This window comes from Etheostoma spectabile, unplaced genomic scaffold (assembly GCF_008692095.1).
Source record: "Etheostoma spectabile isolate EspeVRDwgs_2016 unplaced genomic scaffold, UIUC_Espe_1.0 scaffold437, whole genome shotgun sequence".
Classification (NCBI taxonomy): Eukaryota; Metazoa; Chordata; class Actinopteri; order Perciformes; family Percidae; genus Etheostoma; species Etheostoma spectabile.
In genome coordinates, this window is record NW_022605609.1 from 186,582 (window position 1) to 187,606 (window position 1,025).

General features: G+C 38.2%; 1 pseudogene; it reads right to left on the reverse strand.

Moving 5' to 3' along the window:
* The window catches only part of LOC116686689 (CD209 antigen-like protein E), a 93,821-nt pseudogene that overhangs the window by 20,034 nt on the left and 72,762 nt on the right, over window positions 1-1,025 (reverse strand).

A 1,025-nucleotide genomic window follows, 5' to 3' on the forward strand; every position in this document is an offset into this window, starting at 1 on the left:
GAGAACTAGAGTGGAGGACAGAGTGGGGAGATTAAAAAAAAATCATCTTGGTTCTCTCTCTATAACTTGCTCCCACGCCAGCAATTCTAACTCGTCATGGACAATTTATACATTAAAACGTAGGTATTCATGTCTAGTTTCAGCTTATGTTCATTCATGCAATATTAATTATACTTTTCGCTCAGCAACCTTTCAAATGACAAAAGTTCCAAATCTTCCTTTATTCACTGCCATGTTAAACATCATCCACATTTCTGAGCAAATCGCAGAGCAAAGCACTTTTTTAAATCGCTGACATGCCCACATTTTTAAGTTTATCCACATACATTTTATATCAATCTTTCAAAAAGGCCTTATAAAAGCCCAAGAGAATGGTTATTTTCTTGATATCTGGTGATTACTTTGATGATTGTGACTTATTTGTTTGAGAGCTTGTTCGGTGTCTAACTAGCTGAGTGACAGATGGACAGGTGCAGCAGGTGCTCCGGTCTTACAAAACTGATTCCAGATCCAAGAGATGACATCACAGAGATCAAAGGCTTCCTAGCTGTGTTGTACAATCCACGGCCACTGATAGGGCGTATCCATTAGCAACCATTTCAGTCTCTGTCTCTATCAATTGCTTTGCTGTTGTCTCCACGACTCATTTTAAAACAGAGTGAAAAAAGAAATTTGAGCTGTTCGTCCCTGTGTGTGTAACAAGCATAGTGTGTGTGTGTGTGTGCGTGCGCGCACAACAGGAATGCACACACACGCACACATACACACACACGGTCTAACTGACCAACTGACTGACTCCTAAGTGACTTCAGGCCTCAACACCAACAGCTGTTTTATAGAGAAAATTCTGCAGAAATGTTAATAGTGTGCCTCCTACTTGGTGCAACTCCGAATAGCAATACAACTTAATAAAAATTAATAAAATTGTCTTAACTCTTCAGAGATATAATAATAATAATATAATAACCTTTATTTCAGACCCAGGGGGATCCATATCAAAATAAGAATATATACAAACACAAAAA